At 58.4% G+C, this 22,346-nt stretch overlaps 1 protein-coding gene across 1 annotated transcript in view; it reads left to right on the top strand.

Annotated features, from left to right (window-relative positions):
- The window catches only part of CASZ1 (castor zinc finger 1), a gene marked incomplete at both ends in the record, with an annotated part of 53,828 nt that overhangs the window by 1,242 nt on the left and 30,240 nt on the right, over positions 1-22,346 (top strand). The window lies entirely within an intron of this gene.

Below are 22,346 nucleotides of genomic sequence, written 5' to 3'. Positions count from 1 at the left end.
ACAAACTACTGAATTTGGACGTATGGGTTTTGGGGGGCCTACCATGGCGCCTAGGTTAGGGTTCCACATAGCATAGTGCTGGCCTGGAGCAGAGTTTATGCTGAGATTTTGGTGTGTTATTGGTTTTAATATAATTGTATTCAACATTTCTCTTCTCTTCCTATCTGAGGTTCCAATCTGAGTCCAGAGTGAGGTTTACTTTACGTTCTTTAGGCTTTCCCTTAGCCCTCTGTACTGAAATGGAATTTTGACCAGGACCCTCATCCTAGGCTGACAAAAGCGCTGTCTTTTTTGCTAAATGTCTTTAAAAGAAGTCAGTGATAAACAGGTTCATAATTCATTGAGATTGATCTCTGAACCCTTCTGTTTCATTTATAGAAGGTGGTATGAGTGGCTGTTAGAGTGGTTGTTTATAACGGCCCAAGTTCATGGCATTGCCCCTTGGGATCCATGGGCTGACATTTGACCTCCTGAAATCAAAAGGGAGTGGGCAGAGAGGGCAGGAGGCAGCACTAGGGGGCCCAGGATGGGTGACAGGACATGGCAGCAGCTTTGGGAAGGAGGGAAGTGTGTTTGTTGGGGAAGGAATATTGATACCATGTCCAGACAGGTGTGATCTTGGAGAATTCGACGTGGAGGTCCTGGGGACCTCTGTGCCCAGGAAGGGTGCAACAGCCCCTACTGGGCAAAGTGGGTAAGGTGTCTAAGGCCACTGCTGCCACCCTGCCCCTCCCTGCCCTTCACTCCCACAGAGAAGCAGCCCTCCCCACCTCCAATCAGGTGTCTCATCGCCTCCCTCTCAGGCCCCACCCCCTTTCTTCAGAAATGCCCTCCCCCGCATCCCAGCTAAGAAGCAGACCTTACAGATGGGCCGGTGGTGGTAACGCACCACCCCCTACCTGGGGCAGGTGAGCCTCTGCTTGTGGGCAGGCGCAGGGGACCTAGGCATTACTCGGCTGGAAGTCGGGCCCTCAGCTTCCTCCTTCTAACCCATATGCCAACTGGAGCTGGAATCCATCCTCCTGCCCTATACCCACCTGCTGTCGGGGCACGACTCCAAAGCCCTTCTGTAGGGTGTCCCCGACTGGAGAGAGGGCCTCCTGGGCCTGCAGGTGGCAGAACCTCTTGTAGCATCTTTCCCAGCACTTACTTCTCCCAGCCCTCTAGGGACAGGCTCTGGAAACTTTTCCTAGAAGTTAGAAGGGCCCCTGTGGTCAGCTGGTCCCTCCCGTAGCTGGAGCAGGGCCCTCCCAGCAGGACCCAGGCCTGGACTCTGGCCGCTCAGTGAGGGGAGGTCCAAGGTGTCAAAGTTCTGACTGTTTCCTGGAGAAATCATCTGGTGATACCATCTCAGCCTTTTCTTCGAACTTGAAAGTTTCCCTTAATCTCAGAACTTCAGAAGAAAAGCACTTTTTCCCCTCTTCACAAAAAAAGGGAAGCAGGTGGGAGCTCTGAGATCCCCCTCTGAGCCTGTCTCTGGGCTCACTGCATGCTTATCTTTCCTCAACCTCTGGGATGTACTTCTGCACACAGCCAGGGCCAGGGGCCTCGTTTCTGGCCTGGACTCATTGCAGATGTGATGAGGGGCTCTCTCCTTTTGGGGGACCACAGGCAGCTTCTGCCGAGGGCCTCTCTAGCACAGTACCAGGCTGGAGACACAGGCCCCAAAGGGTTGCTGGCACCAGGGACCCAGTAAGCATTGGGTCGTGGGTTAACATCACTCCGGTGATCACTCTAGGTTCTGAAACATTGCAGCCATAAGCAGTTCAGTGGTGGGAGAACCAGGGCTTCTCAGGAGGGGACAGCAGAACCTCAAGACCCTCAGGGGCCATGCGGACCCCTTTTCTTCCACCATAGTTCAGCCAAGGGCTGGATCAATCTGGAGGTCTTTAGCAATAAAAAATGCCGATGTCGTCCTAATTCACCAGGCCCCGAGATGACAGCAAATTTACATTTTTTAATTAAACTAGCAGCCAGTTTTTATGAGAGGGGGTTGGGTTATGCAAATCAAATGGTTGTGTACGGAAGATTAGGAGAGTTTGGGAATAAATTCCACAAATGCTAATAAAAAAAAAAAAAGGAAAGAGAAAGAAAGGGAGGGAGGGAGGAGAGAGACGAAGAGAGGAGGACATGGTTCCATTAGGCCCTTTTAGAGTGATTTCCCTGGGGGAGGGAGTCAGGAGGGGGAAGGGAGGAGGGAGGAAGCTTTCAGACACAGGTAAATCCATGCTGCAGTTGGGAAGCTCCCCAGGATTAGGCCCCGCTAGGCTGATTCCTAGGCCCTGAAAAAAACTGGAGGCCAGGGCGAAAAATGGCTTTGAAACAGCAGTAGAGCTTTGAGAAAGAACTTGCCCTTGATTCTTGAGGATCTGGTTGTAATTGCCCCCACTCTCCCTAGGGAGGTCTTGAGGAGAGGGGGAGGGGCTGTCCAGGGCTAGAGCTGTCCATCAGAGGATCCAAGGTAGGCTCTGCCAGGTAAAGGGCCAAACAGGCAAGAGAGCAAGTTCAAAGGGCTGACCAGGGACCACAGGGGGAGCCCTGAGGGGCACCACTGTGCACTGGGCACTGTGGCTGTAGCTGTGTTGTCAGGGTGAGTCAGGGGGAGGGATCAGTGCTGCTCACTGAGCCAGGCCTGCTTCTTTTTCCCTGGGATAAGCTCTGCTGGGACTCCAGGCCTGGACCCCCTTACATTGCACACAGACCACCCCCCCACCCGCACCCCACATTGTAGCCTGGCCCCAGCCTCGGCTGTGGACGAGGCCAGGAATGATGGGGTCAAGGGAGCTGAGACGTGTTGGCTTAGTGGCCTGGTTCTTGGAGTGGGTTGTCCACATGCTGGCCACGTGCTTCGCGGACACACAGTCTCGAGGAGGGGAGAGGGAAGGCCACAGGCTTCTTCCAGGCAGTAGCTGACCCCAGAGAGCAAAGAATTTGCCTTCCCCAACCCAAAGTTGCTGCTCTGAGTGTCAGCCCACCTCCAGACTCTCAGGACTGCTGTGAGCCGCCGGTTCAAGGCCAGGGCCTTGCCAGGAGTGGAGGCTTCTAGGAACCTTGCTGGCTCTGGTCACACTGGGGCCTGGGAAGGTTCTTGTGCTGTTTCTGGAGGAAGCGTGTCCATGCCGAGTTTGGGCCAGAGCAGGTTGTCCTCAATTTTTCTTCCTCGAGCCTTTACTTGGCCAGGTACACCCACTCAACCAGTCGAAGCTGGGGCCAGTCCCTACGGTCAGGTCGGGCACCGGTTTTGCCAGTCTGCTGCAGGGGGTAGGTGCTTCGGTGCCATCTTGGCAGGAAGGAGGAGTCAGAGCCAAGGACAGGATGGGCTGTCTCCGAACTCGCGAGTTTCCTGGTACCGTTCAGACAGAGGCTGGCTGTGACGTTCGGAGGGGCATGAGCATCAGATGACCTTTAAGGTCTCTGGTTCTCCAGCTCCCAACCTGATTTTACTGAGAGGCTTCAGGGAGGAATCTTGGAGGACAGGTTGAGTGGACGAGGTGAGAAGCACACATTTGGACCTTCTCTTTGGAACAAAGCATTCGAGACAGGCAGCTCTGGATTGCGAAGTGGCCCCTTGAACCAGCCCTGGCACTGGTTATAAGATATCAGAGCAAAACTCTGGGTGTAAGGCCTGCAGTAGCCATTCTCCAACAGGAGGCAGAGGCAGCGAGGGCAGGTCTGAAAGATCCATAGAGGGACCCCATCCCGGGCCCTTTTTCCCTTGGGGATCAACCAGGGGAACCCATTAACTCTCCTGTCTAAGAAGGGCACTGGGTCCAGTTAGTCAGACCTCTCTGAGGGCTTCGCCGTCACTGCTGGTGTTCCCCCATCCCCCAGAGCCAGGGAATCTGGCTGAGTTGCAGCTTGGGTTTTTATGATGGAAAAATAAAATAAATGGAGGCACCTTTGGAGGGCTGAGTCACGGCAGCAGCATCTCCTCATTAAAGCTGCTGCCCCTGGCTCAAGTCCCTGGGCAGAGGACTGGGTGGGACCCAGGAGGCTCTGGGCCCAGGCTTCTCCTCTTCCTGGACCCTGCCAGGTTAGTGATGCGTCTGCCCCCTCCGTCAGCCTCCTCTGCCTGGCCCACCGTTCTTAGAAGAGTCAGGCCATGTCTTTACCCCTGCTCCCCACCCTCGCTCTCCCACCCCAGGCCCCAAGGCTTGTCCTTTACACTGCCCTCCCTGAGCTGTTTTTTTTTTTTTTTTTCGCGGTACGCGGGCCTCTCACTGTTGTGGCCTCTCCCGTTGCGGAGCACAGGCTCCGGACGCGCAGGCTCAGCGGCCATGGCTCACGGGCCCAGCCGCTCCGCGGCATGTGGGATCCTCCCGGACTGGGGCACGAGCCCATGTCCCCTGCATCGGCAGGCGGACTCTCAACCACTGCGCCACCAGGGAAGCCCCGCTGAGCTGGTTTTTAAACCCTGACCACCCGGGCTGCTACCACATCTCTTCTTGCCCCTCCTTTTCCTTCTCCTCTCCTCCTCTTCAGGGGGGAAGGAAGTTGCTCTGTAGTAATGACAGCCTGTGGGTCCCCAAGGCAAGCAGCAGCCGTTCCGGGGTAGCTGGGCCAGAGTACAGCAGGAAGAGCAAGGAGCCAGGGAAGGGGGGAGGAGGAGGAGGGCTGGTGGTCCCAGCGAGCGGAGGAGAGGAGGCTGGTTCTCTGGGATTGATTGGAAAAAGTGGCAACTTGGTGGTCCAGCGTTCACCCCTCTGGCTGCCTCACCACAGCATAGCATCCTCATACCCCAGACTCATCAGGACATATCGTGCCCTGAAGGGGAGGAAATCCCATGCAGATAGTGAGGTCTGCAATTCAGTAAGCACTGGGGAGCACCCGCTGTAGGAGCTGCAGAAATGAAGGCCGCCTGGTCCTTCCCAGGCTTCTGGGGTCTGCCTGGTGGAGGGAGACAGGTGCGTTTATCTGTCGCACCAGGTGGACGTGCTGGGGCCGAGAGCCAGGGAGCTTTGTGAAGGAGTGGCCTTTGAACTTGACAAAGGATGGGAGGTATTGGGACAGATAGAGATAGACAAACGATGTGTCCTGTATCACGCACACCTTCTAGACTTCCACCAGCCTCTTCTCTCTCTTGCCTTGTACTTCTGTCCCTCCTCCACCCCACAGCCCACAGCCCACCGCCCCGACTGCTTCCCATTGTGCGACCACACTTTCCTGCCTCTTCTGGCCCAGGCCACCCAGCTCCCTAAAGCCAGACCCTCCTGCCTACCTTCTTGCCCCTCCCCTTTTGCCACCTCACACCCAGTTGGCCCTGGAAAGAGACAAGAGGTCAGAGGTTGGCTGGGGGCCTGCTCTGAGCATCTGGTTATACCCATGACATTGGTGTGTCAGGGCGGCACTCAGGCTTCTGTACCCTGCCCCAAGAGACCAAGGCCGGGAACCCTGCTTTCTTCCGCTACTGCTTTTTGTAATGGTGACCATTATTAGAGTTAGCTCTGCGTTCGCATCTCCTCCGCGTATGCGGTACAGGGCTGGTCTCGCGCCTTCCCACTGTTAGCGCTGGTGGAATTGATTGATTCCTGTGCCTCTTCGCCAACTGCCTCGCCAGCTTCTTAGCGGGGGCAGCAGGAGGCAGGCAGGAAACATTTGGTGATTCCCTTGGGACCTGGGCTTTCGCTCCTCGAGAGCTTTCTACGCCTGGTTTACAGGAAGGAGTGGGGCTGGGATGAGGGATGACACGAAGGGGCAAAGTGGGCATCAGGACGAAGGTGGGCGGGAGTGGTTGATGGGGCCCCAGTAGCTGCTAACCGTGACCGGGTTCGGGGGCGGGGGGTCTTGCCGTGAGGTCACACTTGCACACGCAGTCTGCTGCCCCGGAGGGGACGGGGGCAGTAGCCAGTGGGTGGCCCCGACTTTGCTCTATCTCCTCTCGTGCCCGTCTCCGTCTCCCCGCAGCAGACCTCACCATGGCATGCGCCTCCTTTCTAGGTCCTGCTCACACTCCCAGGACCCCTCCAGCTGGGTAGACGCAGTGCAGGGAGTCAGGCCAGAAGGAGGGGGTGGCTCGTACTAAGGCCTGCCCCGCGTTGCCAGGGCTTTGGACCTCTGCCCCCCGGCACGGTGTTTGGGCTGCTCCTGATCGGGCTGTGGGGTCTGTTCTTAGAGCTTCCCGTGAGCTGCCTCCTGGGGGCTCTCCTGGACCCACAGTCTTGGCCAGTGCCAAGGGGCCAAGGAGTCCTTCCTGAAGTCACAAGGGCCCTCTCTTGTAGCCTTCTGACCTGAGGCTTTGTGGGAGCAGGTTGGTCCAGGATGTGGCTTTGGAGCCACACAGACACATTGTGCGGCTCCAAAGACCAGGGATTCCCAGGAGAAAGCTTCCCGAGTTGAAACCTTGACGTACATTGGCCTTTTAGTATAGGGCTTTCTCCATGAACTAAGGGGCCCCTGGAGGCGGGGTGGGGTGGGGAATATGCTGTGTGAGAGCAGGAGATGCATCGGGTGGGGGACTCCAGCCCAGTGAGAAAGCAGGAGGCATCCAGGAAGCCAGCAGGGAGCGAAGTCTAGAACGTCGTGTCACCAGGAAGTGCATCTTCTCCTTGGCATTGCTCTTCACCTCCCTCTAGGCCAGTGCCTTCCTCCTTGCCACCCCTCAGCCAAAGAGTTCAAGGCCCAAGGCCAGCCCGGAGGGCTGCCTGGGAGATAGGGGAGCCTGGGGAGGGATAGACCAGGTGTCCCACTGCCCCGCAGGGGGCGCCCCACTGCATCTGCCCCAGTTCCAGGGACGGGGACATTGGTCCGGGGTCTGGTCCAAGCCTTCTGGCCAAGGGTGAGGGGAGGAGGAGCCTACCCTCCCCACCCCCAGAGTTTCCTTGGCTGAGTTTGTTTTGCCAGGGTGACCTGTTTAATCATCTCATTTTCTGGTGGCCGTTTATTCCTTGTTTCCACGGTTACGGCCCCATTAAGGGGAGAAGCAATAAGGCAGTGAGTCAAACAGGTAATAAAAACATTAAAGCCCATGTGCACAGAGGAAGGGCGGGCGGGTGGGAAGGGGGCTCAGCGAGGTGAGACGGCCCAGAGAGAAGCAGAGGTAAGAGGCCGTCCGGCCTCGTCCTCCAGAGGCCACTGAGGGAGCTCCTAGCAGGAGGAAACAGAGGGCCGCTCCCCACGCCCCTGCCTCTGGGCTGCGCCCTTTGGGGGCCGAGACCCAGTACGAGCTTAGAGCCATCCCCAGCCCTTGGTCCCCTGGCAACAGGCTGTATGTTGGGAAGTAAAACAGGAAGAAGAAAAGTGAGAGCAGCAAAAGCCTCCCCCAGGACTCTGGCCGGCTGGTTGTGCGACCTGTTCACAGCCTCACACTGTGCGGGTGGGGGATGATTTCTGACACTGTTTCCAGCTCTAGAACTTTTTTCTGCCAACTTTATCAGAAAGCATATTTGTGGTGAGTGCTGCTAACAGGGCCAGTCTGGTGAGTAAATACGCCTGGTGTGGACAGCCCTGTGACCTTGAGAGGGAAGAGCACGGCAGGGGGGCCAAGGGCATGTAGGGCGAAGAGGCCAAGTGGCCCCAGTGCTGGGTCGGGGGCCTTCCGAGGACAGGTAAGGGGGCCACCGGGGTTAGGTTTGTCCCCAGCAGCGTGGGGAGCGACACTTAGCTCAGGATGAGCAGGGTGACTCTCCCATCGGGGCTGGGCCTGGAGCCCTTGGTGTTGCTCCCTGGGAGGACTGGCTGGCACGTTCTCCTGTGGCTCCGTGGAGAGGCTGCCCTCTCTCCCTCCCTCTCAGAAGTAGAAGCTGAAAGGAAAGTCAGCCTCTGGCCCGGCCCCTCTGAGCCCAGGGCCACGTGCCTCCCTCCCGGCGCCCCCTCCCTGGGAGCCTCCTGAGTGTCCCCACCCTTGAGGTCGACAAGTGAGCAGACTGGGTCAGTGGGGCTGACCGGAGGGGACAGGGAGAGGCTGGCCAGGAAAAGTGGGGTCAGGTAGGAGCAGCGGGGCATTTAGGTGCTTGAGCCACCTCCCCCGCCTGGTGGCTGAGAGGATGGCTCGGGGCCACCCTGTGGCCGGCGAGGACCGTCTTTCTTTTTCTCTCCGGTGTGTTGATCCTTTGCAAACTTGCAGAGGTCTGTGTATCTGGTTATTAATTTCAAAGTTGACTTCTGACTGGACAGGGAGAGAAGAAGGTCTGGGGAATGGAGGAAACCCTCTGGCTGGGAAGTGTGTCTTGGGAACAGGCCTAAATGAGTTAATATTCCGATCAAACAATTAAAAATAGAAAATGCTCCCACGGCACCAGCTGCTGAGGCTTTTCAGCAACTGTCCCCAGTAGGTTCACGGGGCAGGTGGTGCTAGAGAGGAGTGTTTTCACAAACAGCAAATATCAGAGATGACGGTGTGCCCCCCACTTCCCTCCCAGGACCCAGGACAGTTGTTTAGGGGCTCCCAGTCCTCCTTGAACTCCCCTCCGGGGCCGGGAGCCCGGGGTCTGTGCAGCTTCAGGGCCGCCCTTCTCCTCTCCAGGGCCCGGCCGCAGCGGTGAAGTCATCGCCAGATGCCTGGGTAATTGCTTTAAGAATCTAACTTAAAATAAGATGAAAACTTATATTCCTGGGTAAGGAGTAATTTCCCATCGAATAGTAAATTAATGAAAGGATTATACCAGGGGGCCTGGCCAGGAGGCCGTGCTCATCTGATAAATCCAAGTGGCTTGGACAAAGCAGTTCTGGACCAGGGGGCTCCCCTGAACCTCAGGCCAGGCCCTGCTTCCTGGCTCCTCTGGGGCTCCGCCCTGGCCTGCTGAGTTGGGAGGACACGTTCCATGTATGCTCAGGGTCCCCTTCAATGACGGGGACCAGCTTTTCAAATCCCCAAGGTGGGAGGGGCTCCAGTCTGACCTCCCGCCCCACGTGGGCAGTGCACCCAGGAGGTGGAGCGCTTCTCTTGACACCCAAGAAGGAGGGGCTTCGGGAGCAGTTTCCAGCTGTCACTCCATGTGGTCAGCGATGCAGTGACCACCCACCCTGGTTTGCCCAGGACTGGAAAGACCCATGGCCCGTGAACCCCCTCAGGCCTGGAGGCGGAAGGATGGGCTTATTGACGCAGCCCCTCCCTCAGGGTCCTGGCGAGCCTGAGCACCTGAACTAGGATAGTCTCAGTCCAGGATGGGTTACTTAACGACTGGCACCACCGAAAACCGCCTGGCTCCGGCTCCGTGGGCTGCGTTCAGCCAGGTGCATGTGGACTCGAGCGGGTGTGCACACACACCTCCCCAGGCACGACAGGCCACTGCCTGAAAACCTCTGCTGGGCGTAGGAAAGGTCTTGCAGCTGAGGCCCCACTCCTCCCCACCCGGTAACACTGAGCCCCCTCCCCCCGTAGTGGAAGGGGTGCAACATGCAGAATCATGACGGCAGAAACCCCATGAGTTTACCCAGTGCCCTCCTTCCAAGAGACTCCAGGCACACCACACCTACTATCCATTTCTTCTCATCAATTCCCTCGGAGAAAGACACAGGGAGTTGTCCCGTTTCACCAGTGGGGAAACAGGTGGCCCAGAGACACTTAGGGATTTTTTTCCAAATGCAGGGAGACAGACCCAGAGTAGGGCTTCCCCAAGGACCGTTCCAGTGGCAGCGTGCAGTGGAGGCCACTTTCAGCCCTGGTTATTGACTGTGCTGCCTGGCCCACATCCCCATCTCTGGGCTCCACCTATATCCCAGCCGTAACACGTGGACGCATCCCCGGGCCTTCCCTGCGAGGTAAAAGGCAATTGTTGATGCAAATGCATTTTGAACTTTTTGGAGGAAGCCTCCTCTAAAAGCATTCATTACTGCCTATCTCCTGAGAAAGGGGTGCTCCCGTCTGTTTGCAGGGAAGTAGCAAAGGGGAGTTGAAAAACATTCTGACTTGTTTCTATTGAAATGGGAATGAATGGACTGGACAAAGCGTTCTTCAGGAAGAAAGTCTGAACGAACGGGCATTCTCCTGGGATGCATGTTTGTCAGATATGTTTCAGTGTAAGCATGGATTTTGTTGGAAGGAAAGATCGGGAGACCCTTGCAGCTCAGCTCACCACTGGCCCTCACTGCTTCTAGAAGTAACGGGGCTACCTCGGGAACTGTACAGGATCAACTTGCTGCTCTGCAGACAGCTAGCTGTCCCTGCATGGGCTTTGCGTCTGGGGGCTGTGTTGAGTTTGTGTAGGTGTCATCCGAGAGAGGACCCAGCCCTTTGCCTGGTGTTAACCAGACCATGCTTTCAGGGGTGGGGAACAGCCAGGTGTGCTTGGGAAGACACGTGCTGCTTGAGTGGGCTGCTCCACCCTCCCACCCCAGAGGGAGGAATTATGGGGCAGTAGGACCGAGAATTCCTAGTCTAAACAACCTAGCAAAGCGTGCTCCGGGAGAGAGCCAAGCCAGAACCACAGATGGTGTGATGCAGGATTGTAACTAGAAGGATGGTGGCTCTGAATGTTAGATGTTGTGTGGCAGTTGCTGTTCAAGCAGACAGATCGGTGGATTCCAGGCTGCAGGGATTCTGAGCGGGCCCTCTTTTATTTATCTTCTCTTCCACCCAGGGTGGGGGGACAGGAGTGGATTGGACAGAAGGGACAGGCAGCCCTAGAAAGGCAGGTGGAAGGAGCACGAGAAAGGTAGCCAGCCTGGGAGCACCCTGGCTCTGGCCACTTGAAACATACCATCCCCGGCCAGAGGTCCTAGCCCCTTGCCAGGACCACATGGGTCCCTTTCCTTGGCCTGCCTGATAGGAAGGGTCACTGTGGGGCTCCTGGGAGACCTTCAGGTGGATGGCAAATGGAGCTCCTCCCTTGAGACCCTGAGGCGGGACCAAGAAGGAGATGGGGATGTTTGCTGTTTCTGGGTCCCTTGGGGGCCCAGGGGCAGATTGAGACAGGCTCCTTGCAGGGAAGGTGTTAACAAACAGCAGGTGATTAAACATGACAAGCGGTGACATTTCTGTGCAGGGTTCTCAGTCCCGGCAATGCCAAGAATGAAGCTATAAACCCTGACATTTTGTGTTATGCACTGAGGTTTTTAATAGACCTCTCTCCCTCTTACCCAGTCAACTCCTCTTCCCCTCCCTCGCCTCCCCTCACTGTACCTGCTGCTCCCACAGAAACCTCCTGCCTCCCCATCCAGCCTGGCCTCCTGGAGCCTTCATGGGCCCTCCGGTTCTGGGTGTCTCTGCAGGTCTCTGGCCTCTCCCTCCACTCGTCCTCAGGACCCTTTCCCGCGACTGCTGGGCTGGGCGTTCACTGCCCTCCAAGTCTCTCCGTTTTCTTTGATCTCTCCTGTTGCCCCATGCCCACCCCCCGATCCTTCACTCCCTCACCTCCTTTTTTTGGGTCCTGATCTCACAGCCTCACCCTTTGCTGCGGCTGTCCCAGTTGTCTGCAATGGCAGGTGGCTGTCCCCGTGCCCTCTGTGTGTTAACATTTTCAGACGGACTTGATAGCGGGGGAAGGGAGACCGTGGGGCTTGGGATGGGATTTTTCCCCCATCTTCTTTTCGATTTCCTTTTCTCCTTTTTTGGGACAGAGACAGGAGTAGCGGGAGAGAATTGCGCTGTACTACTAACAGTTGCTGGATTTATTCAGCAAGGGCCTGGCCGGCAACAGTTGTTCCTCTCCCAGAGAAATGTGGGAACAACTGGGGCCTCTTTTGTTCTCCAAGCAGAGCCCTGCGAAGGGCATTTGGAGGTGAGCCTGAGGCTCAAGAGGGCCAGAGACCCAAGAGAAGGGGTTTTCAGACTCAGTCCTACCCTCGCAGACAGGAAAGGTCCTGGAGCTCCACAGGGCTTGGTACAGAAGTCAGGCCACACCCCCAATCCCAGCTCTACCCCTAATGAACTTGAGAAGCACTTAGTTTTCTGTATCCGTTCAGTAAATATTTATTGGGTCAGGCGCTGTGCTAAAACAGTGGTCCCGTCCCGCAGACCTTGCAGTTTAGCGAAATAGAGGGGTCATTAACCAAGTTATTACAGAAGTGCTATCTGGCGGAGCCGGGTGCGATGAGAGGGCAGAGGAAGGGGGGCCCTGCAGTTTGCAGGGCTTCCCGGAGGAAGTAAAATTTCAACCGGGACCCCTGAGGGATGCATAGGAGGAGGGGTAGCCTGGCCCAAATCGAAGGAGTGTTTCCTGAGTTGAAGGAGTGAGTGGGGCGAGAGGCAGGTGCTCCCGGCCACAGGTGCTGGCTGGCAGGCCGGAGATGGGGGGAACCTCACCACCCCACTGTGGCTGTGCCCCTTCGAGCTCTGGGCAGCTGACCTGGAACTTGCTCTGCCAGCCACCCTCCTCCCAACTCGGCTGTCTGTGCCAGGCATGGTGGTGCATCAGGGGCAGAGCCAGAATTCAGCTCAGCTCCGCCCCAGGGGGAGGGAGAGTGACCAGGAAGTCTTTAAGTGCCCCCGAGGCCTGGGGCTGCTCCTGCCTTTCCTGGGCTCCCTAGCCTACTCTGCTGATGACTCACGGAAGAGAGGGCAGGAGAGAGGATGCAGCCCTACGTGGAGGGAAGAGTGGCTGGAGGAACCCGAGCCCAGCGGAACCGCCCCCCTTTCCTTCTGCACCTGCTGGCCTCCCAGGCAGAGCCTGCGCCTGGACACCAGGAAGCCTTCCTGGAACTCACAGTGGGCCTCCTCTCTGTGCCCTCAGTGGCGTGGGGAATGCTTTGGAGCTGGTGTCTCTTCCCCATCAGAATCTGAGCTCCCTGATACCTGAAACCGTTCTCTCTGGATCCCTAGGGCCAGCGGGGACAGTGCCCATAAGGTACTTGGGATGTATTTGAGAAACTCAACTGACCCAGGAAGAGGAGGACTCAGGTTAAATAACCCTTAGCGCAAGATCCGCGAGGAGGCTGCAGACTGACCGTGGGTCCCTGGTGTCCAGGAAGACTGGCTCCAGATTCAGGTCCAGGTCCAGCTCCCTCACCGAACCCCAGAATCCTTCAGCCATAGCGATGGGGAAGCCCTAAAGCCTGCTCCCTGGAAGGGCCTCACTGAGAGCTTCCAGACGTCAGACCCAGGACACCCCACCTCCATGCGGGTCCCCTGAGAGGGAGGACCAGGTTAGCTTCCTGTCCCCATAGAGGGTCTAGGGCAGGTTTCAGCCATAAATCCCCTTCCTCACCCCATGCCAGTCCTGCCTTCCTGCCAGACTTGGCCTGAGTCCCACATGCTGCCCCTTGTCATCCCATTCCCAGCGTCCAGCCAAGATCCCGCGAAGGGCCCAGAGGCCCAGGCTTTCTTGGCCCTCAGCATCTCGGAGGAAAGGGGGCGTGCCGAAGGGGGCGGCGAGGGGAGTCCCAGAGCCCGGACTTGGCCCGCTGCCCCTGTAGATCCGGAGCCAGGTTTTACTGTAATCCTTACATCCTGTTGCAGATCCTTAATCAGCTGGAGCCCAGGTTGGGCTGGACCCTGTGGTGACACTCGGGGCTGTAGCCTGGAAAACCTGAAGTGGAGCTTCCGGAGTTGAGGTTGGGGGCTGCGAGGAGGAGGCAGAGGGCAGAGAAGGGAGCGGGGGCAGGCGCAGGATGTGGACAGAGCCCAGACCTGCCACCCACCCGACCCAGGCTGGGCGTGGAGGAACAGAGCAGCTGTTGCAGGCTGGGAACCGGGGATACGGAGGGATGAGCAGGGGCCCACACGGGGCTCCCCGGAGAACATGGGAGTCTGCGGGGGCCGCCAGGTTGCCTGTTAGCACCACGGAGACAGCTGGCCCTGGGGTCGCCCTGATAGTGAGCAGGGCCTTAGCCAGGAAGCAGCCGAGAGGTGACCCTGCAGGATGTTGGTTCCAGGGGTGTTTACCTCCTGGGCCTAAGTCCAAGGTTAGAAGTGGTCCTGCTCTGCTGGGAGCCCTGCCTCGTGAGGAGGGACGAGGCAGAGAGCCCAGGAGAACTGTCTGCCCTGGGTTGGGAGCAGCAGAGGCCCCTTAGCAGGGTAGCAGGATCCCAGGATCATCCCTCCTTTTGCCAGGGGCAGCCCAACCCTGGCAGTCCAGCCCAGCTCTGCAGTCCTTGCACGAATCAGGGGAAGAGTTGGGGGCAGCGGGGGGGTGTACCCCTTCTAGACCTCACCTCTTTCAGCCCAAGGAGCAAGGACGGAGGAGAATGAGGGGAAATGCACAGGCCAGAGGTAGCCATGGAGCGGAAGCCAGGAGTGGACTGGCTGGCAGCGGGCGGGCACATGGGCGTCTGTCCTGCCGGGGGCCCAGGCTGGCTATGCAGACAGCCTCTTTTCTATATGGAAATGAAGAATTTAGGCTAATGGAGCTCAACCATCTCTAATTTTGCGATGGCAGGAGGATTTTGATTGAAAGTAATTAAGCAAGCTAGCTGTAAAATTAATTAAAGCAAAAGGGGGGGATTTTTTATTGGATTGGATAGCGATATAGCGTCTGTCAGGCGGGGGACGGATGGGGGTGACCTGAATCCTCTGCCCTCCCCCCTCCCACTCGGGACGTTTATGTCACTTTAATCTCCTTACAGCGGCTGCTGTGCATTTGTTTGAAATAATCAAGGAAATATGGTCAGAAATTGTCAGCTTTCAGATCTAATTTACCTGACGGCCCCTGCGCGAGCCGGCATGGCCCAGGGAGTGAGCGTGCGTGAGCGGGTGGGAGAGCCCGCGTGGGCACAGAGGACACGGAGCTCTCCGGCCCCCTCCCCCTCTGCCCCAGGCCCCCTCTGAGGGTGAGGGAAGGTGCTTCCTGGCCTGTGGGAAGCCCCGCCCTGGAATAGGCCCCGTCCCCCACCCACCTGCTGCCTCCCCCCTTGAGCCATAGCCAGCTTTGGGTTTAGGGACTATAGGATCAGGGAGGTGACGGTAATTCCTTACTCCAGATGGCTGACAACTGCTAAACCCCTCCACCAGGGCCACAGTTTTAAAAATACTCCTAAATTAGGCCCCTCATGTCATCGTCATTGGCCTCAGCAAGGGGATTGTGGAGATGGGCTGTAGGGAGGGTGGGGTGGCAGTGTCGTCCATAGCACCTCTCTGCCACCTGCTGCCACCCCCGCCTTCTTTCCTGGGGCTCCTGGAGGCTGTGCTTACCTGCCCGGGGCCTGCCTCTCCCAGGCCCTTCCTCTAATCCTAGAATAGCGCTTGCCCTGTCTTCCCTTCAGAGCACAGCTCACAAGCTCTGAGGGTCTCAGTCCCTGAAAGAGGAGGCCCCTCCCGCCAACACCAGAGCACCCTCCATGTGCCCAGGCGCTCCCTCCCACACGGTCAGCCACCCACGTGTCCTACCCATTTCCGGGGGTAAGCCAGATCATAGAGCCAGATGCCACTTGTGCTTCCCTGGGAGAGTTGAGCCTGAATCACAGGCCCTGCACCCTCGGGGTGCTGGTTCCGAACCATTTGGGGTCCTTGCCCAGGTGGGCAAATGTGGAGCTTGAAGCCTCTCCAGCAGGGAATCCGTGGGGTGTTCGGGGCTGATGGGCCCTGGAGCGGTCTCCAAGGTCACAGAAAATTCCCTTTTAAAACACAGACGTGGAGCAATTTGATCTGCTGGTCATGACAGGGCCTAGGTCAGGAAATGGGCCTCTGGATTTGTTTGGTCCTGACGTGTGAGTGACCTGGGCTTTCGACAAGTCTCTCGACCTCTCGGGCCTCAAACCCCTTCCAGTTCTAAAGCTCTGTACGAATCTAGGACAGCCATGACCCTGACAGCCGCCACCCGCAGGAGCTCCTTGTCCAGCCAGAGCTCCTTGCCGTGCCATGGGGGCAGGGGAGAAGTTGGGGGTTCTGGAAACAGCAGATTAGGATGAGCAGCCTGCTCCCAGTTTGCCCACCTTAGAGCACACCAGTTAGAAGAACTCTGTCCCCGCCTGCCCTCCTTGGGCACCGGGGGACTCAGTCAGCCTCCTCTGGCGAGGGGGTTGGAGCTCCTGTCGGTCTTCTTCGCAGCCTGGCTCCCGAGCAGAGCAGCTGGGTGCTTGGGAAGCATCGCCTGCCCCCGTCCTGAGCTCTCTCTGCCTGACTCTCTACCCTCCCCTCACCGAGGGTCCCTCATCTCGGGGCAGGGGGTGGGGCCCCAACGAGCTCTGCGTGGAAAAGAGGGAAAGGAAAGCTGCTAGCTCTTCTCCACGTCTTTGAAGCAAAGTTTGTGCCCAGATCCCAGGTCCTTGGGGCCTTGTGCTCCCCTGGCCGACTGTGCCTGCAGGGGCCTTGCTGAGAGGCAGTGGCATGGGCGGGCACCGTGGAGGCCCAGCCAAAGCGAGTTCCTGCCCTCTGTGCCCACCAGCTGCCCAGGAGCCAGATCCTAGGAGACACGAGGTTAGAGAGAGCCTCTGGCCTCAGCCCAGCGTCTCACCTCCACGCGTGGCTTGCAGCTGCTCACGTCAGCCCCTGCAGCTGTGACGTGGAGGAAAGACCAGGGGAACCTGTGCCAGGGATCTGGTGGGGCTGCTTGCCTGGGCCAGGGGCTGGCTTCTGGACTCGACACTGGGCCAGGCTGCCAGCGGCAGGCACCAGGGTAGAGGGAGGCTACGGCAGAACCAGGATCCCCAGGCAGGCCCGGGCAGGTTGGCACTGAGAGAGATGGAAAAGGCCAAGAGGAAGGTGGCGGGCACCGTCATGGTCCTCGCAGTGTCCCCGTGTCGCACCCTTCGCTCTGCCCTACTTGGGAGAGCCTGAGCTGGGGATGCTATACTGAAAAAACACTTTTGGGAGCTCGTGTCCTGTGGTGAGGAGGGAACACTGCTTTTACAGAGGCTGTCCTTGGAGAGGAAGGACAGGCGAGGGCACCAAGGCTGGCCATGGCTTCTGGGGTGCAAGGTCAGGGGACGGCCCTGGGAGAGCACCCCACCAACGTAGCCTATGACAGCTGGGGCCCAGGGAGTCTGGGAGAAGGAAGAAGTGAGAGGGCAGCTTGGGGAGCTGGTAAGTCTAGGGCCAGCCCGGCGGTACCTTGGTGCCCATCACCCGGCTGGCATGAGATGAAACACGTGCATTGTTTTGCCACCAAGCATTCCTGCTGTCCCTTCTTCTCCAGCCCCCAAGGCTTTCGGGGAAAAGTAAAGTACTGAGCGCGCTGGCCTCGTCCAGGTGGAGCCCCTCCTTTCCCCGAGGCTCCTCCCTGCCTCCCCCCGCCCCCAGCCCAGGTGTCTCAGCCTCTGGGTAGAACTTGTGCAGGGAGAACAGGAGAGGCGAAGGATGAGAGGCCTGGCCTGCTAGTTGCAGGGCGTCCTGGCCTTAGGCCAGCCCCCCAGGCCCGGCTCCCTGTGGACCTTCGCAAAGGAGGACTCCACCAGTGGGGCCCACCTTGGCCTAGTGAGCCGGGTGCTTCCTCCCTTCAGGTGGGGCCCAGCATTAGTCGGGCCATCTGGTCTCCCCCTCCCAGAGGCTAGAGAGGCAGGCTTGTCCCCTGAGTCCTAACTCATGCTTATTAGTAGGGGCCAGTGGCTTCAGGAGAGTTCTCAGGGGTGTACACTGCACCGCCCCGGCCACGGGAGCAGGGAGAGGCACTTGCCCCACTGGGAGAGAAGCCCAGAGTGGCTGGGGTCCAGGCCCAGGAATCATTAACCGCAGGGTCTAGTGGTGCTCATGGTGCCTGGGTACCCAGTGCCTCCCCCAGTCAGGTCCATGCCGGAGTTGGCTGGATGTGACCGGGGCACTGCGCTCCCAGAAAGTGCCTGGGGCCAAGCTAGGCTCTGGCATCGCAGAGCCTCCGCACCCTGGTTCGGCGGATTTCCTGCCAGTGTCAGACCTCCTCTCCTGCTTCCACCGTGCCCACCCTGCTACCCCGGATCCCAGTGGGGCTGGTGGCCCCGTACAGACTCCAGAAGGGCTTCCCGGACCTCCTCCCCTCCTTCCCGTCTGCCCTCAGTTTCTCACCTTCTAGGCCTGGAGTCTCCCCGACCCAACGCTGGCCCGGTCCTCCGTGCCCCCTGGCTTCACAGTCACATTTTGCTGCCAGCGCAGGGCACTGAAAAACTGCTGGCACTGCCAAAAACCCTGTGTGCGCTATGACTCCCCAAACATCCCTTTATTTTTATTGTTCTGTTAATTACTGTTTAAACTTTAATAAGTCACTTCGTCAGGAGGGGGGACCTGCCGTGAGCTTTTCTGTGCAAACACGGGCCCGGGAGTGACTCGGGTGTAATATAACCCTTTATGCGATGTGGGAATGTTTAGATTGTAACAGAAACTTGTTATTTTAATGACAGTTGGGGGGGTGGGCTGCGCACCGAAGAGGAGGAGGGTGGGCGCAGCCCTGTTCCGCTTGCGTCCCGCGAGGGCTGGGGGTGGCCTGGCCTTAGCAGGGTGCTCCCGTGCTGCTGTCGCTGAGCGCCTAGAACACCGTGGGGCCCGTCCTGGGCTGTCCACATTCAGGCTCGCCCAGAGGGTGGGACGCGTCCTGAGAGAGGCTCGAGGGCTCCAGGGTGGGAGGGCCCAAGGAGAAAGTAGGGCTTTGTGGCAGGTGGGGAAGCAGGAGGACGCTGAGGGTTCCCGGATCCCTGGGCAAAGACAGGGCCGTGCAGGGCTGGACTCTGCCCTGACTGCACCGGCGCTTCCTGCTACTGAGGCGGGGACCCTGTCCACAGTCCCCATCCAGTACGGTGGCGTGCTGCACGTCTCTGGGCCAGACATGTCACCCCATGTCCTCCTTTCAACAACCCCGCATCTCAGGTGAGGACACTGATGTCCGGGGCAGAGATGTAACTTGCTTAAAGTGGGAGGTTTTTAAGAGGGCGGCCAAGTTCCTAATGTCAGTTTGTCTTATTTGGAAGCTGCCAAAGTCCAGCTGCCCAGGCGTGGTCTCCGCGGGCTGGATGCTGTCCCGTAGTGGCAGGGAAGGGCCCACCCTGGGAACCAGGATCATCCCCCTCAGCCCTGGGACAGGGCTCACCCCTCAGGCCCCTCACCTACACCCCCACCCCTCTCAGGAGGAGGGTCTACGAGGTGACGGGGACATGGAAATAAGGATTGTCCCCAAGTCTGGGCACGGGCCTTTACCCTCTTCCTCACAAGGGCTTGGCTCCGTCTCAGGGCGTTAGGGGCTCGAGTCCAGGGTTGGGGTGATGGTGGCCAGGCCACCCCCTCTCGCTCTGGTGCGCCCGATCCTTTACACCCAGAGGTACTCCTGCCCCAGACCCACTTCCAAAAAAGCAGGTGACCCCTGGAGAGGGAGCCTTTCCCCAGCACCTGTGGGTCTCCTGCACGGACCCCAGGCCATCTGGGCCCAGTTTCCTACTTCATCTTCATTTGGTCCCTCTGTCTGACCATCCGTCCACAGAGCTGAGCTTCTGCTCCGCGACAGCACTGGGTGGCAGAAATGACCAGTCCTGTGCTTGCCCTCGAGGGCCCACGCCCGGCTGGGGTTAGCGAAGGGGTGTCGGGGGAGAGCGGGACCCAGGGGGCCTGGCCTCTGCCCAAGGCTGGGTGCTCCCAGGGCTCCGTCTGGTCCCTCCTCTCCCTCTTTGGCTGCATCCCACGAGGGCCCCTCTGTGCCTCCTGCCGGGCAGGGCCAGAGGTTCAGGGTCCCGCTCCCTCACGCTGGAGGCGGCAGCAGCCCCCCAGATGGCAGCGGCAGCGTGGGCCACGAATCGCTGAGGTTTTCCTTTTCCGAGCAGCGAGTTTCCCTAAATTGTCTTTGACTGCGTGCATGGGTAATGAAAGTTTATGCCCTTGTTAGAAGGACAGGCGGCCAGTTCCAGTTAGAACTGGGGCTCGCTCCCGGCCAGCCTCCCCTCCAGCCCCCTCCCCCGAAGGAGAGAGAGCGCGGTCACAAGTGTGCGTGCGCGCGCACCCCCCTCCCTGGTGGATAAGAAGGCTGTGAGGGGATGGGAGAGGGGACGGGGGAAAAAGAAAAACATTTTCCGTATTTGTGTAAGTTGCTTTAAAAGCATTTTATCATGTCATAAAAAGGGAAAGTACTCTCAGAAATTGATCCTCTCCGCCAGCCCATTGGACAGAAGGACGTTGGGATGTTAATGGCCATCCTGCTCCAGGGTGGCTTATTAAAAAATTTATACATAAATGCTTAAAATTGCATAAATTATTTAAAAAAACCCAACAAAGTGAGCAATCCGAATTCCCTCTTTTCCTCCCCTTCGCTCGGCCCCCCTGCTGTGTCCCCCCTTTTCCAGCCCCTCATTGCGGACCTCCCAGTCCCCAGCCCCACCCGCTCCCCAGGGCATCCCCCCTTCCTCCGCTTCTCACTACACCCCCAACACTGTCCGCCCTGCCCTCCTCCGGGGTTTCCCTGCCTCACCCACAAATTAGTGAAACAGCCAGCCCACCACCGAACGCTCACAGGCACACGCACTAATAAAAACACCACTAATAATGCCCCAAATCGCGGAATTAAATATTAAGGCCAGAGGAGGCGGACGTGGAGCGGAGCTGCCGCCACCGTAGCCGAACTTGGAGCTGATGAGTGTGTGTCTCGCAGGCGTGGAATGTCACCCACACATCCTGGAGACTGGAGTGGGGAGTTTTATGATGGTTTTTCATTGATTTGTTTCCCCAGCGCAGCTGCCGACCTCTATTGAGGGACAAACATAATCAGCACTGACGCAAATTAGATGGTTATTCGTTTTGAAAATTGACAGAAAAACAATAAAAAAGATGAAATGCTCCCAAATCAATAGATATAATGAAATTCAAATAATCCGAGAGATGAGGTCTCCATGGCAACTGATAATGTGGAAAAGAAAACAATTTAATAAAGGACAGACACACTTTGAAAACAGATTGGGCCCAGGGAGGGGGGCGGGCTGGCGGGCGGAGGGCTGGAGCGCGGCTGGCGAGTGAAGGATCACTGTCCGTCCCAAGGACACCCGCCATAATTAAGCGAGGCTTTCGGCCCCAGAAAGTGCAGATTCAGGTTTTAATACACAAAATTATTTCAGGAGCAGTGAATCGGAAAGTCGTTTGTGATGACCTTCCTGAGAGGCCCGGGCGCAGGGCATGTTGGAGGCTGGGCGGCCGGCCGGCTGAGTTATGGCATATTTGTGTTTTTATAGTGCGGAGGGGAGGGGGTGGGGGGGGAGGGGGGAGAAGGTTAAACAGTATTTACAGCTCAGTTGTTTTCAGAGAGGAAAGAGAAATAGAGTTCATGGGGAGATGCAACGGGCAGGCGGGCGGGTGAGCCGGGGAGGCCTCTGGGCGAGGCGGGAGAGGAGGTGGGCCTGGGCGGGTCTTCCACCCTCGGGCTGTCTGGCCTGGCCTTGGGGACCCCCAGGGGATGCCAGGAGAGGCCGAGGGGCACCCAGGAGTGGCCTCTCCACCCCAGTTCCTAGGGGGGCCTTCTAGGACCACGGCCTCTCTGGGGACGGGGTGGGAGCCTGTGTGCAAGCTCTTGTGTGCATCCAGCCACACCTACTCGCAGAGGTGAGGCATTCCTGAGGCCGCTGCGGAAAGGTCGCCTCGCCTGGGCACCCTCCAGGGCTCTGCACAGCGGCCGGTTGCTCCTCTGGATGGTGCTGCCCTTCTGGTGTCCTGTGCTGTGTGTGCCCAGCCTTGGGCACAGTGGGCGAGGATCTGTCAGCGGCCTGCAGCTGACAGCCTCCCTGCCCCCGGCGCACAAAAGGGGAAAGCTTGGTCCCTTGGGGTTTGGCAGAGGCAGGGGCCACAGGAGGGGAGGAGACCCAGCAGAGCCCCCTTGCCGCCCTCCAGAGCTGATTGTCTGGGCAGGGCAGCTCAGGCACGGAGAGCCCGGCCCCGGGGGTTCACCCCTCCCTCTGACTGTGTCCCCTTCAGGCTGCAGGAGCCACATTTGTGCGTTGTTATCATGACACACACAGCACAGCCGGTTTCCGGGCCGCTCTTCGTGTGCACGTGTGAATATAATATGATTGTACAAATACGGAGACGCCCAAGCGTGTGTGCGTGCGCTCGGTCTGTGTGTGCAGTGTGTGTGTGTGTGTGTGTGTGTGTGTGTGTTTTAAATCTCCCCTGGGCGGTAACTCTTCTCTTCTCCCCTTCCTGTTTGGCTGTGACCTGGGGGAGATTGATAGCCGGCCTGCGCTGTGGATGCTAACGGCTCCTCTGATTTATAGAGTTACTTACGCTAAGTGAGGCCACTTAGACGCGTCTGGATAGTAAACCTTTTAACTGGACTAAAAAATCATAATAAATAAATAAACAAAGTGGGGCGAGGAGGGCCCCCAGCGGCTGGGCCCCCCGCTTCCCGACTTGGAGCTGTGGGGGACCAGGGGACCCAGCTGAGAGCCCTGAGGGGCAGTGGCCACTCCTCCCACCTGCAAAAAACGAGGCATGGGATTGGGCCCAAGAGAGAATGACACCCCTCTCCTCGGGGACAGGTCCTGGCTGGGGAGATGGGGCTGTTAAGATGGAGATGGGCTGTGTGGAGGGGGAGGGGGAGGGGGCGGGGGTGCCCTGAGGGAGCTCGTGGGGCGCAGGGCCGGAGCAGATGTCTCTAGGAGCC

This window comes from Hyperoodon ampullatus (genome assembly GCF_949752795.1).
Source record: "Hyperoodon ampullatus genome assembly, chromosome: 2".
Taxonomy (NCBI): domain Eukaryota; kingdom Metazoa; phylum Chordata; class Mammalia; order Artiodactyla; family Ziphiidae; genus Hyperoodon; species Hyperoodon ampullatus.
The sequence above is the reverse complement of the archived record's forward strand: the minus strand, read 5'-3'. Positions and strand labels throughout refer to the sequence as shown.